This window comes from Hyperolius riggenbachi, chromosome 3 (assembly GCF_040937935.1).
Source record: "Hyperolius riggenbachi isolate aHypRig1 chromosome 3, aHypRig1.pri, whole genome shotgun sequence".
Taxonomy (NCBI): Eukaryota; Metazoa; Chordata; class Amphibia; order Anura; family Hyperoliidae; genus Hyperolius; species Hyperolius riggenbachi.
Window position 1 is genome coordinate 64,717,029 of NC_090648.1, and position 13,823 is coordinate 64,730,851.

Below are 13,823 nucleotides of genomic sequence, written 5' to 3' on the forward strand. Positions count from 1 at the left end.
TCCACATGGGGCAATATGATGAATACATAACAAGATGGGGCCACCCAGACCCTACTAAACATTTCCATTGATGGACTTGCTCTGCTCTCCCGTGAGACACAGAATATGCCTTCATAAAAGCCACCCAGGTGCTCATTAAACCAGGGGCGTAGCAGTAGCCATAGCAGCCATAGCAACTGCTATGGGGCCCTGGAGAATAGCGGGCCCAGACGGTACTTGATGTGCTCACTATTAACTCTCCTTTGTTTCTCCACCCTCTGACTGTGTCTCTTAGGCAAACAACTATACACAGTGTACATTGCATGGTAATGTAATTTGCCCAATTATCTCATATCCATAAGGTAGGGTCAGGTGGCATTGCTCAAGAGTGCCTACATCTGAGGGCCAGAAGCGCACGGAAGGGGTTGTTCCGGGTGTACAGAACACCCCCCTGCACCAAGACCGGAAGTCTCCCTCTAAATCTGAGCAGCGGCAGCCACAGATGCACAGCTGCCGCCTGCTCATATCTGTGTGCGGCGAGAAGGACTCTGACTAGAGCGAGGGGCCCAGGGATGCGGGAGCCGGCTTTATTCCTCGCTCCCTCCCTCCCTCTGAATTCCCCTCACCTGCGGTGATTGTGTGCCCGGCTCCCCCATGAGTGTGTGCGCAGCGGAGCGGTAGGTCCTCTTACCGCAGATCAGGCGCACCGGCAACTAGTCTCTATGCTTCCTGTGACGTCATGGTAAACAGGAAGCAGGAGACTCCAGTTGCCGATGCGCCTGATCTGCGGTAAGAGGACCTACCGCTCCGCTGCGCACACACTCATGGGGGAGCCGGGCACACATTCACCGCAGGTGAGGGAAATTCAGAGGGAGGGAGGGAGCGAGGAATAAAGCCGGCTCCCGCATCCCTTATTGGCGCCGCCACAATTTTTTTCTCTCTTCTCTTCCCAGGGCAATCTTCTCCCCACACAGGGGCACCTTCCTCCACCTATCTAGTCTATACTGGGGGCATATACCTATCTAACCTATACTGGGGGGCATATACCTATCTAATCTATACTGGGGGGCATATACCTATCTAACCTATACTGGGGGGCATATACCTATCTAATCTATACTGGGGGGCATATACCTATCTAATCTATACTGGGGGGCATTTACCTATCTAATCTATACTGGGGGGCATATACCTGTCTAATCTATACTGGGGGGCATATACCTATCTAACCTATACTGGGGGCATATACCTATCTAACCTATACTGGGGGGCATATACCTGTCTAATCAATACTGGGGGGCATATACCTATCTAACCTATACTGGGGGGCATATACCTATCTAACCTATACTGGGGGCATATACCTATCTAACCTATACTGGGGGCATATACCTATCTAACCTATACTGGGGGGCATATACCTATCTAACCTATACTGGGGGCATATACCTATCTAACCTATACTGGGGGCATATACCTATCTAATCTATACTGGGGGGCATATACCTATCTAATCTATACTGGGGGGCATATACCTGTCTAATCTATACTGGGGGGCATATATCTGTCTAATCTATACTGGGGGGCATATACCTGTCTAACCTATACTGGGGGCATATACCTATCTAATCTATACTGGGGGGCATATACCTATCTAATCTATACTGGGGGGCATTTACCTATCTAATCTATACTGGGGGGCATATACCTGTCTAATCTATACTGGGGGGCATATATCTGTCTAATCTATACTGGGGGGCATATACCTGTCTAACCTATACTGGGGGGCATATACCTATCTAACCTATACTGGGGGGCATATACCTATCTAACCTATACTGGGGGCATATACCTATCTAACCTATACTGGGGGGCATATACCTGTCTAATCAATACTGGGGGGCATATACCTATCTAACCTATACTGGGGGGCATATACCTATCTAACCTATACTGGGGGGCATATACCTATCTAACCTATACTGGGGGCATATACCTATCTAACCTATACTGGGGGGCATATACCTGTCTAATCAATACTGGGGGGCATATACCTATCTAACCTATACTGGGGGGCATATACCTATCTAACCTATACTGGGGGGCATATACCTATCTAACCTATAGTGGGGGGCATATACCTATCTAACCTATACTGGGGGGCATATACCTATCTAATCTATACTGGGGGGCATATACCTGTCTAATCTATACTGGGGGGCATATACCTATCTAACCTATACTGGGGGGCATATACCTATCTAACCTATACTGGGAGGCATATACCTATCTAACCTATACTGGGGGGCATATACCTATCTAACCTATACTGGGGGGCATATACCTATCTAACCTATACTGGGGGCATATACCTATCTAACCTATACTGGGGGCAACTATATGGGCTACCTATACTGGGGGGGGGGGGGGGACCTATAGCTGGCTACCTATACTGCGGGCACCTATACCTGTCTAAACGTTGGGGGCGCATTTTACGCCCTCACCCTGGGTGCAATTTAGCCTAGAAACTGCTAGTATTTGGCTCCACCCACACCATGTTTTGGCCACGCCCACACACCGCTTTCAGGAACCCCCCCCCTTGGAAATCCTGGATTTGCCCCTGAGGGCCCCATGAAAATGTTGCTAGGGGGCCCCATAATTTCTAGCTACGCCACTGATTAAAGCCTCTCTCACTGGGTGGGATGGGATTTATTCTACGATAGCTTGCGATTCCAATCAGATCCTGTTAACCAGTGAATACGACCATTGATACTCATGATGCACGGCAGCAAGAAACTGGGAAATGAGAGCTTGGGATGGGGATGCCTTCAGAATTATGGGCCCCATATGAGGTACACTTCTGGCACTCCTTTGGGCCCCCCTGTGCTAGGTAAAATCTTGGCTTCTCACTTTGGGCCTGAACAGCAGTTTCTAAGTCTAACTGCCAAATCAGTGTGCAAGTGAGTAGGGAAGCTGGCTGGTATTTTACTATTTTGGCAGTTAAACTGCTGTTCATGAAATGCTTTTGAAAACAAAGAAAATCATGAGAATCCCCCATGAGGAGATGGACTAGTTCAAAAACCTGTCAGTTCTGTCAGATTTTAACTGCTTACTTTTTTTTTCGCTGGAGTGGTCCTTTAAGCAAATCCTTTGCTTTTCATAATTTTTTCAAGTGTGCATTATTTTTTCTGTATTTTTAGTTAAAGTATAGTACTGTATACAAAAAGAGCAGTCAAAGAGAACACAGTACTTTTATGTTCTTCAAAGGCAAACAGCTTAGTGCAGAATGAAGCACAAGAAAAGAACAAACCTGATCACAGTCACTCTGAAATGTTAGGACAACATGACAGCTTCTTGGAAGCCACTTCCTGGTAGATTCAGAAATGCTGCCCAGACTTTCAGGTGTGGTATACATAACAATAAATGGGTTCTTTTATAGACAGTGAAAGGGTCCAATCAAGAGACAGAAAAGAAAAAAAGAAAAGATGTTAGAAAATGACCAGCAGAAAAAGAAGAGCAATGTCCCGGTCCTGGCCAATCCCCATCATAAGTATATGGCAGGAACGCCTGGTATAGTAAACCCTGATACAATAGAACTTCTGTTACAGTAAACCTGTTTTTTAGCCCCTTCGGTATGCTGTATCCAGCTGTAGTGGAAAGTGGGCGGGCACATGTGTCATAAGTCAGTCGGAGACCCATGAGCCGTTGTTGGTGGGTGGGCTGGCAGCCACTTGTAGCCTGCTCGCTATCTGCACACTACTCTGGGCCTGCATGGATTACCTCACAAGCACCAGCCCGTGAGAGCTAAGCTTCCTGTATAAGCTGCTGTCTGATTACTGAGGGAAATGCTTGTCATCAGTGACTTGCTTGTTCATGGCTGCAATCAGGGACGTAGCAATAGGGGGTGCAGAGGTAGCGACCGCACCGGGGCCCTTGGGCCAGAGGGGCCCCCGAAGGGTCCACCCTCTATCACAGTATTAGCTCTCTATTGGTCCTGTGCTGGTAATAATCACGTCTATAGATGCTTTGAATAGTAGTAATCCTTAACACACTGTTCCCCATCCCCTTCTTGCACCTCTGACACTGTGGTTGTCCTTGGCAAGTTTTGGTGCGCTGTATTAATTGCTATGTATAAAGTTCTTGGGGGCCCCATGTAAAACCTGCACCAGGGCCCACAGCTCCTTAGCTACGCCACTGGCTGCAATGCTACAGTATCATCCGGGCTACACAGACATGTAGACAGAGGAGCACACTATCAGTACTGCACCTGCATGAACTGGTGAGACCTATACTTCCTGTGCAACTAGTTACGTGATTATTGCATGCAAATCCCTACATATTGAGCACTGTACATTTTGATCTAGCTTAGACACTGTCTGTGCTCGCTTGCTGAAGCATTGAAAAGAAAAAAAGTCTCCCAATTATTGACTGATTTAGGAGCCAGTACTATAGTATAAGAAATTCCAACTATAAAACACTTTCCTAGCAGAAAATGGCTTCTGAGAGCATAGAAGAGATAAAAAGTGTCAATTATCCATAAATTTTAGCTCTGGCACACTTCAATGAATGTGTCATTGAGCAAAAACAATAAAACAATTAAAACTTAAAAAGTAGATTTACACATAATATAAAACTGTGGAATATTTTAAAAAGTCAATTTTAGGAGAAGGAAGGAGAAGGAATCATTTAATTCATTAGTTTATTTTCACCTCGGGTATCCTTTAATGATCCATCTATGGGTGAGGTACTGGCTATAAAAGGGTTCTTGGACCTTCCTAAATTTAGTAAGGAGATCCTACAAGATAGTTCTAACTTTTCCAATAGGCAATAACCTACGCAAGCCCTCAGTTGTCTCCAGGACGCTGCTAGTGATTGTTTTATTTGCAGTGAGCATAAGGCTCAGAAGCACATTTATTTAATTAATTATTTATTGTACTTATAAAGCGCCAACATATTACGCAGCGCTGGACATTAATTTAGGTTACAGACAATATTTAGGGGTTACATACAGCACTATGACAATACAGGAATACAAGAAAACCAGATCACACAGCACAGTATGAGTACAAGGTAATGCTTAGTCAGTCACTGGATGGAGCATGGAGATTAGGCAAGTTAGGTTCACTCAGATACATAGCATGGGTTTACAGTAATGGAGGTGCATGAACAGGTAGGACACAAAAGGAGGACCCTGCCCAAAGGCTTACAATCTAGAGGGAGAGGTAGGGACACGAGAGGTAGGGGACCAGAGTTCAGCTGTGGGTTTAGAGCACTTGTGAGGGGTAGTAGGCCAGAGTGAAAAGGTGAGTTTTGAGGGCTTTCTTGAAGATGTTGAAGGAGGGGGCTGCCCTAACGGGTGGAGGTAGGGAGTTCCATAGTGTTGTAGCAGCTCTTGAGAAGTCCTGGAGGCGTGCATGGGACTGGGTGATGCAGGGGACGGTTAGGCGAAGTTCATTGGAAGAGCGGAGTGAGCGGCTAGGTGTGTACCTCTGAGTAAGATCGGAAATGTAGGTTGGACAGGTTTTGTGGACAGATTTGTAGGTCAGACACAGTATCTTGAATCTGATTCTGGACTGGATAGGAAGCAAGTGGAGGGATTCAAGGAGGGGATCCGCCGTGGTGGAGCGATGGGAGGAGTGGATAATTCTAGCTGCCACATTCATGATGGACTGCAGTGGGGCTGTTCGGGTCATAGGGAGACTAGACAGCAGGGCATTGCAGTAGTCAAGGCGGGGAAATTATGAGGGCATGGATGAGGAGTTTGGTGGTGGCAGAGGTCAGGAAAGGGCGAATCTTACAGATGTTACGAAGGTGGAAGTTGCAGGACTTTGTGAGGTTTTGGATGTGGGGAGTGAAGGAGAGTACGGAGTCCAGGGTGACACCCAGACAGCGGGCTTGAGAGGTAGGGCGAACAGTAGTGTGGTTAACAGTGACATGCACATCTGGGAGGTTCATGGATGGCCGGGGTGGGAAGATCATAAATTCCGTTTTGTCTAGATTTAGTTTCAGGAACCTAGCGGACATCCAGGAGGAGATGGCTGATAGGCAGGAGGAGACCTTGTCCATGGTAGTGGTGGATATGTCAGGGGTGTGGAGGTAGATCTGGGTATCATCTGCATACAGATGATAGTTGAAACCCATGGAGGAGATAACCTTGCCAATGGAGGATGTGTATAGGGTGAATAGTAGGGGGCCAAGGACTGAACCTTGGGGGCTCCCCCCGAGAGGTGGTTGGGGGTGGACGAGGACTCATTGAAGGCGGTCATGAAGGAGCGGTTGGAGAGGTAGGATGAAAGCAAGGGCAGGGCGAGATCGTGAATGCCCATGGACTGGAGGGACTGGAGGAGTAGGGGATGATCTACTGTGTCAAAAGCTGCTGAAAGGTCTAGGAGGAGGAGAAGGGAGTATTTACCTTCAGCTGTAGCTAAGGCAAGGTCATTGACCACTTTGGTGAGAGCAGTTTCGGTTGAGTGAGCAGGCCGAAATCCAGATTGCAGTGGGTCTAGCAGTGAGTTGGCATTGAGGTACTGGGTCAGGCGTTTGTGAACCAGACGCTCAAGGAGTTTTGAGGCAAAGGGGCAGGGCCGGCCCTAGACTTTTTGCCGCCTGAGGCAAATTTTGAAAAAATTATTGCTGCCGCCCCCCCGTGGCGGGGGGCCGCCGCCGAGCTGGAGGGGTAGCGGGCAGGGCGAGGGTATTGGGCCTAGCGGCAGGGAGGGGGGTCGGACCCCCCCCCCTCCCTCGCCTGGGTCCCCCATCCTCCGCTCCCCTCCAGCCTTAAATACATCAGAAGCGCAACTCTCGTAAGAGGCAGTGGGCAGGGAGGACTCACCTCTTCCTCGCTCGATCCAGCGTGCGCTCCACTGACGTCCCTTCCTGCAGCGCCGTCCATTTACAATACAGTGGGCGGCATTGCAGGAAGTGACGTCAGTGGAGCGCACGCTGGATCGAGGAAGAGGTGAGTCCTCCCCGCCCACTGCCTCTTACGAGTTGCGCTTCTGATGTATTTAAGGCTGGAGGGGAGCGGAGGACGGGGGACCCAGGCGAGGGAGAGGGAGGTCCGACTCCCCTCCCCGCCGCTAGGCCCAATACCCCCGTCCTGCCCGCTACCCCTCCAGCTGGGCGGCCGGCTCCCCGCACCCACCGACGGGCGGATGCCGCCCCTAGAAATTTGCCGCCTGAGGCAAAAGTTTCACCCCGCCTCATGAGCGGGCCGGCCCTGCAAAGGGGAGGAGGGAGATAGGATGGTAGTTGGAGGGTAGCGAGGGGTCGAAGGAGGGTTTCTTGAGCAGGGGTAGTACAGTGGCCTGCTCTAAGTCTGAGGGGAAGGTTCCTGTGGATAGGGAGAGGTTGAACAGGGTAGTGAGGACTGGGGCCAATTCAGTGAAGTGAGGCCGGAGTAAATCAGAAGGGATGGGGTCAAGGGGGGAAGTAGTGGTATGGGAAGTCTGCAGTAAGTGGTTGACTTCCTCGGTGGTAGTAGGAGTGAAGGAGGTGAGGGGCGGATAGGGTGGAGGAGGAGCTGGTTGGGAGGAGGTGGGAGGTGAAAATTGGAGATTGGATATTTCCTGGCGGATGGAGACAATTTTGTTGGTGAAGTGGGTGGCTAAATCTGTGGCAGGGAGGGAGGAAACGAAGGGTGGGGGGTGGGTTTAAGCAGGGAGTTGAAAGTCATCTCATATCATGACTTTGCACCCAGTCAACAAACTTACCCCTCAATTCCTCGCTTAGTCTATATCTCTAGTTGTGCTGCAATATATACGACTAAGTTACATAGGCCTCTAAGATACATACGGCTAATAACACGCCCTACCTCACTGGAGGAAGGGCATCATTTATAGCTGATAGTCAAATGTTTAAGAGCAACATCCATCCAGCCGTTATGGTTTAGTGTTCGGATGGATGATATGCTCTACCAAGCTATCCTCTGTTATATTCTCTTCTCTTTCTCACTTTTGCACTTAAAAGTCTAACCCCTCGGTTAAGTGTAATTATGAAACGGGGACCATTTCCCTTGCTTTTGTTAACTAAGGTTATTTTTTCACATGTCCCTTGTTGAAGGTTGTAACCATTATGTCACATTGGTAATCTTATGCTTTTGTCAACTCTGCTATAAGATTGATGTTCTACTTGTATCCTTACATATTTCATGTTATACTAAAAGCTGTACATTTACTTTAATGAAAATACAATAAAAATGATTGAAAAGAAAGTGGCAAAAAGACGCCGGAGGTTGGAAGCTTGTGCTCCGAGCACATGTGAGCACATATGATGATTTCCACATATCTTGGTCCTCAAATCCCAGCAATGCCTCCATTGGGTTCTTAGGGAATGTATTTCCCAATACGGCATATAATATTTGCCCGCACCGTCAAAAGTATATCTCCCTTCCAGATTCACTCATGCTGGGGAGTTAGTCTAACCGGTGTGAGGTACCATCTCCAAAAATGTTATAATTAGGGATGGTCAATGAGATGCAAACAATTTTGAGTTGATGCAGAATTATGCAAATTTTGAATGCAAATTTATACAGCTTGAAAAATAACAAATCAAATACTGCTGAGGTAAAATTTGATAGCTCCATTCTCAAGCTGCATGCATTTGCATAATCCTCAACTCAAAATGATTTGCATCTCATTGACCATCCTTAATTATAATCAGTTTGTACAACATTCACATTTACAGAGTTCCAATAATGGATAAGTGCACTGTATTTTTTTAAATGTAATAACTTAGTTCTGTTTAAGGGGCATACCTACAAATAATACCCCTCACCCCACCCCAAGCATAACATTTATGAGGGCCACCCTAATGCTAATACCCTTTTGTTCTCCCCATCATTGACCTCCACAGCCTGGGCGCCCCTCTGTCAGGGGTCAACATGACCCCCCCACCCATTTCTAGTGTGGTCACAACAACACAGTCTAGAGGATGGACCCTTGTATTGGAGGGGAGGGGTGGGTGGGGGGAGTAGCCATGGCAGCACCGGTGGCCCAGGGCTATGGGGGACCTCAGCTTCTTCCCTTCTCTCATTCCTGAGAAGGTATTTGGCTATCCTTGATATGAGTGGTTGAGCCATGGTGGCTGCTGCACTGTGGGTGAGCCATGTGGTCACACTTGTAATATAACGGCTTGGCAGATAGGCCCACTGCAGGCTGTGAGTATCAGCATAGGGTAAGGGGGTTTGTACATCATCAGCCCCCAATAAAACTGCAGGGCTCCAGGTTTTGTAGCTACAATCCTGCAGGAAAGGCCTCTAGTTTAATACCTAAGTGATAACTAAATCACACACTTTATGATTGAGAACTAAAAGTATTGAGGTATAAAAAACCCAGAAATGTTCCCTCTTGAAACAGAAGGTATTTGCGATTATTCAGGTTTGAGGTGTCCCACAATGCATCACTACTGTACTGAATATGCCCATCATCCTTTTGTCATCTGTGATAGCTGGACAGATCTTTAGAACCCGGTTCAAGAAGCGTGCAAAGGACCGGCACTACAAGAATTACAGTCTCTATTATTGCAAATAGGCAGAGTAGGGAGATGAGAGGTCCTGTGTCACAAATTACTGCCTCAGGAATAGAAGCTGCGTGCTCATGATGAAAAACAGATGCAATACATGGATCATTGAAGAGAAGTAGCAAGCAATCAGGCACTGCAGTTTCCTTGAATTTATTCCGTATCAAAAATCTTGCAAAAGATTCAAACAGGTTTGCATCATTCAATGATAGATGTGTCAGTCAGTCACGATCAAACAGCTTGTGCATAAAGTGACAGCAAACATACAGTCAGATCCTACCAGGATAGCGGCAGAAGGCGGTGGGTGCAGGGCAAAAAACGGGCAGCCTAAGCCATCTCGCACGGCCGCACTTTTTCCGAGACTGGTCCGGACCAGTCTCGGAAGAAGCACCGCTGCGCGAAACGGCCATTAGGCTGCTGATTTTTTTGCCCTGCACCCACCGCCTTCTGCCTGCACGGGGCGGTCCTGCTATTGACATAATCTATGATTACATCCGACTGAAGCCTCCCACCTGATTGCTGCTTAATTTATTCAATTCCTACTAGATCTGGTATGGCAGACAAAGGGTGTATAACTGTGCACCTAATTGGCTGACAGGCGCCTGCTGACCACATAAAGGTAGGAAATCGCTAGAGCTGGGAGTGAGCAGTTGTGTGTGTTGCAGTCAGCATTCAGTATAGAGGCAGAGGGGGGAATTCCCTGGTGGTGAGAGTTCTGGGGCCCACCCGCACTTTCCTCTAGGTATCGCATGGTGGTTTGGGGGCCCTGGTCAGTGAGAGAGTCCGGGGCCCCGAGCTATGGTGTGAACCAGGGTTTGTGCCTGGTAGATAATTCTGCTCTGTTATTACAAAACACTCAACTGTTGCATAGCTCCTAACTGTCCCTCCTTCGGAGGAACAGTCCCTCTTTGGGAGCCCTGTCCCTCTGTCCCTCTTTCCTCCTCATTTGTCCCTCTTTCAGGACTTTGTCCCTCTTTCTATGTAAATATGTATATTTCTCTACTAAAAAAATGTGTTTGAATGACTAAACTTTATTCCCATCATTTAAATTGATATATTACTTTAATTTTAAAATGTTAAAATAAAGGAAAATGACTCAAGATAGAAAGGACCAGTGTGGTTTGAATTATAAAACAACATATTTTTCTTATGAAATCTTTATCGTATGCGTGACTAGGGGCGTGTCAGGGGCGTGATTAGGGTTGTGATGGGGTGTGATTAGGGGTGTGACAGGGGCGTGGCTTAAGTGTCCCTCTTTCTCATCTCAAAAAGTTGGCAGGAATGCTGTTGTTATAAACTATTCACTTCCTACCAGTGTAAAATGACCATGAAAATAATCTGACTGATCTACCTCTCAGTACGGTTATCGCACTACACTGTTTGCTCTACTCTACCCACAATGCATGTGTATTTTCAGGTCCGGTCGACTATTTCCTGTAAGTTACAGTAAAATCTGTAGTGTCTTTGTTGGTCTAGTTTCATTCCTCACACGTCTCCAACCAGCACCACCACGTCAGCCACAGATATAGCAAAACCTGTTTCAAAGAAAGCAGGACTCCTGGTCAGAACCTCTACAGGACTGGTTGTTCCTGATAAACCTGTCATTTTGAATAAACTAGCTTTATCGGCTGCCTCACAGATATGCATGTCAGGCTCCACAGAAAACCATTCAGAGTATTTGGCCATTTGCCTCGAAGGTACGAATCCCAGCAAACTTTCACATACTCCGCGCTTGCTGGGAATCTGTGCCGAACCACTGCGGTCACAGGAACAATACGCTGCCTCGTCATTGTTACGTGTTCATAAATCACTGAATGGTACCGTGCCCAAACCTATTTACACACCTGATACCTGCATCAAATCCATCTTCTCCAGTTACAGTAACTAATAGAGACAGTAAAGTGGTGCAGAATATCCAAGCAAATGTATTCTATCAAATCGATTGATTGATTTGCGGCCGATTTCAATGGATTTGATCTATCTGACAGGATGGAAAGCAGATCGATGGCCCTAAAGGTAGCCATACACTGGTCGATTTGCCATCAGATTCGACCAACAGATAGATCCCTCTCTGATCGAATCTGATCAGAGAGAGATCGTATGGCTACCTTTATTGCAAACAGATTGTGAACCGATTTCAGCCTGAAACCGTTCACAATCTGTTGTGGTGGTGGTGGTGGTGCTGCCGCCGCTCCCCCCGCCCGCATACATTACCTGCTCCGCTGGTGCGACTGCCCCCGGTCACCGCTGCTCCGTCTCCGCTCTGGTCTCAAGGTCCAGCATGCTTTACTTCTTCCTGCCCGGCAGGAAGTTTAAACAGTAGAGCGCCCTCTACTGTTTAAACTTCCTGCAGGGCAGGAGGAACTGAAGCATGCCGGAGACCAGCGCGAACACGGAGCAGCGGTGACCGGGGGTAGTCGCTCCGGCGGAGCAGGTAATGTATTGCCGCTCTATTGCGTCGGTCGTCGGGCACTCGAACGCCGCTAGCGACGCGCTCCCTACCCGCGGGCGATCGACGGTAATTTTCCGCACGGAGCGATCGAAGGGATCGGACGAAATGGATCGAAATTCCGCGTGTAGCGCGAACGATTGGCAGCAGATTCGATCCCAGTGATCGAATCTGCTGTCGAAACGGCGGCAAATCGGGCCAGTGTATGGCCAGCTATAGAGTTGCATTGGATCTAATGGTCCAATAATACATTTAGATAGATTCTTTCATTCTGAAATCTATTGGAAATCTGTTCCTAGTGTGTGCACACATTAGATAGATTCCTGTCAGATTCGACCTGACCGGTATCTGACAGAAATCTATTTAATGGTCAAATCTGCTTCAAATCTATCAGTGTATGGCCACCTTAAAAGAAACCAAAAGCATCACTCAGCAAAAGCAACACAGTGTACTTTGCCTTCTTAAAACAGACTGTATTTGTGATAATTTAAGTGTGTAACTGTGGTTACCCACAATGCACCGCTACTAAATATGCAAATTATCTTTTTATGCCCATGAAGGCAGGCTTACATCCAGAACCGCTGGTGTATAGCAAGCCTATAGCTTTAAATTTTACACAGCTTTTTTTTTTTTTTTTTAAGCTTTCTTGCATGCAACAGGAGTCCCGGGTAAGCAAGGCTATTAGCCCCATGCACGGAAAAAGCGTGAGTGCCCTAAAGCACCCCCACAACACGTGCATGAGTAGCCACGGGCCCCACAATACAGCAGGGCCCTTCCGGTGTTCCCCGAAGGGAACTTATCCCCCTTTGCCATCGGCGCAGGGGGTACTAAGCATCCTCCAACCAGAGGGTTGGAGGACACTGGCGGCATCCTCCAACACCCGAAGGGCTGGAGGACCCTGGACTGCCCTGTGGTTGCCCACAGGGCCTGGGCCATGTGGCCATCCACATGGTCCGTGGCTCCCCCGAGAGGGAGCCAGGTGGGAACCGAAGTCCCCAGGGGGCAAGCTGGCCCCGACCTTGCGGCCGGAGTGATAAAAATTCCGCACACTCCCTAGCCAAAAGGCCGGGGAGCTGCGTTAGTCGGCTATGCATATGGGCAGTACAGACCAAAGCACCCTACTTCTGCCTGGGATCTGCCAGATCCCAGGTTTTTTCAGGTGCACCTGGAGCGTCACTTCCAGGGGCAGTACGCCTAAGCAAAGCCCTCAGCCATTCAGCTTCGACCATGGTATAGATCCATTCAATCAGCCTCTGGGGAGTTACGACAAGAAGGGACACCCTGCCACAGTGCCATCCCTCCAGGTCCCCCCAAAAACCTCAAGAACAGATACTACACTTGATCTTAGCCAAAAGGCCGAGAAGCTACATCATGTCAACATGTAGACAGTTTTGGACTTCTGGTTCTCATCAGTGCACGGCTTTGACCGGTACAACAGAATTCCCCAAGCAGCTGGGGGTGACCCAAACCGCTAGGAATGTATAGGGGACTAAACAAGGCCGAAAAGCCCTCCTACTAAAAAGCAATGCTCAGTGTAATTTGCCGATAATTATAATCGAATCACCCTCTTGTCTTGTCTTATATCAACTGTTGTATTGTATACTTTGTATTGTTATACCCTGTATGCTATTGTACAGCGCCACGGAAGATGCTGGCGCTATATAAATCAATAATAATAATAATGGGTGTCGCCATGAGCATGCCCGATCGGCATGTATTGATTGGACATGCTGGAAAATCTCGGGTCAACATGCTCGATTGAGTGCACGGTGGTAACGTGTGCAATAATCGGTACAAGCGAACCAAACCCCTGGCCGCTGTCCCTCCCAAATGTAGTATGTACCCCCCGGTGCCCCATGCAGTTATACTGTACCTG

The 13,823-nt window shown here is 48.0% G+C and overlaps 1 pseudogene; it reads right to left on the bottom strand.

Moving 5' to 3' along the window:
- Positions 1–13,202: 13,202 nt before the first annotated feature.
- Positions 13,203–13,315, bottom strand: LOC137564680 (U2 spliceosomal RNA; annotated as a pseudogene).
- Between the last annotated feature and the right edge of the window lie 508 nt (positions 13,316–13,823).